The sequence below is a fragment of the Limulus polyphemus genome, unplaced genomic scaffold (genome assembly GCF_000517525.1).
Source record: "Limulus polyphemus unplaced genomic scaffold, Limulus_polyphemus-2.1.2 Scaffold4735, whole genome shotgun sequence".
Taxonomy (NCBI): domain Eukaryota; kingdom Metazoa; phylum Arthropoda; class Merostomata; order Xiphosura; family Limulidae; genus Limulus; species Limulus polyphemus.
The window spans coordinates 13,032-14,233 of NW_013670345.1; the positions used below are offsets into that span (position 1 = coordinate 13,032).

The 1,202-nt window shown below is 32.4% G+C and overlaps 1 long non-coding RNA gene across 1 annotated transcript in view; it reads right to left on the reverse strand.

Moving 5' to 3' along the window:
- LOC111088916 overlaps positions 1-807 on the reverse strand; it is a 3,444-nt gene extending 2,637 nt beyond the window's left edge. The window contains exon 1 of the long non-coding RNA XR_002613292.1: positions 640-807. This is a non-coding gene — a long non-coding RNA (uncharacterized LOC111088916). The remainder of the gene's footprint in view (positions 1-639) is intronic.
- Positions 808-1,202: the final 395 nt, after the last annotated feature.

Sequence of the window (1,202 nt, forward strand, 5' to 3'; positions counted from 1 at the left end):
GAGCTGCGTCATTGTAACTTCTGTATTGTTATCCAGGCACAGCTTAAAGCTCAATATAATAAATATATATAAATGTATAATCTTATGAGATTTAAGCTATTTAGTCTAAACGTTTATGTTCTTGTGTTATAATTTGTGTTCAATCTAGAATGAAAGAGGCATAATTTATATTTATTTTCTCATTTTTTATGGTGGTTGCGAGATTGGTCAAATCTACCGAAACTGTACAGAGATTAATTACTGAAAATAACAGATAAAATATAAAGTTTTTTCTTAAGAAATGTTTGATAACTATCTAGACATTATAAAGATTTCGCATGTGACATTTCAAAATTTTCTGATGCATAAAAGTATTTTTAATCTTAAAATGAAAATTACTTTGCATGATAGATTGGCAACATGTGAAAAGAAAAACAGACATGAGAAAAACATTGCTTTATAAACCTTAATACTTAATAAAAATATTTGATGTTTTGTGCATGAAAGCATTGTAATGTTTACTGATAATCTGCAAAATTTCATTAACATTCACTAACTAATTTATAAGTTATAGCACGAAAACTATAACGAGCACAAAATGGTTTTTACGAGGTCAATTCCAGGGACAGAGCCCATGCTGAAAGAGTTAACAGCTTATACCTGAGCAAGTTTCCCAGAAGCAACTCCTACATCTGGTTTCTTTTTTTCTTTTTTCTTCAACGGAGAGCACTGCTTCTTGTAGTTTTTATCTTTATTTTTGTGTCTTGGTGAGTTCAGATCTATATGTATAATTTCCAGTTCATCATCATTGAATCTTTGGTCCTCATCATTGCTAGGGAAAATAAATGCCAGACCTAAAGAACTGTACAGCTAACACTAGAGAACTGTACAGCTAACTCTAGAGAACTGTACAGCTAACTCTAGAGAACTGTACAGCTAACTCTAGAGAATTGTACAGCTAAATCTAAAGAACTGTACAGCTAACAGTACTGTAAAGCTAACACTACATAACTGTAAAGCTAACTCTAGAGAATTGTACAGCTAAATCTAGAGAACTGTACAGCTAACTATAGAGAACTGTACAGCTAAATCTCAGAGAACTGTACAGCTAAATCTCAGAGAACTGTAGAGCTAACTCTCAGAGAACTGTACAGCTAACTCTCAGAGAACTGTACAGCTAACTCTTAGAGAACTGTACAGCTAACACTAAGGAACTGTACAGC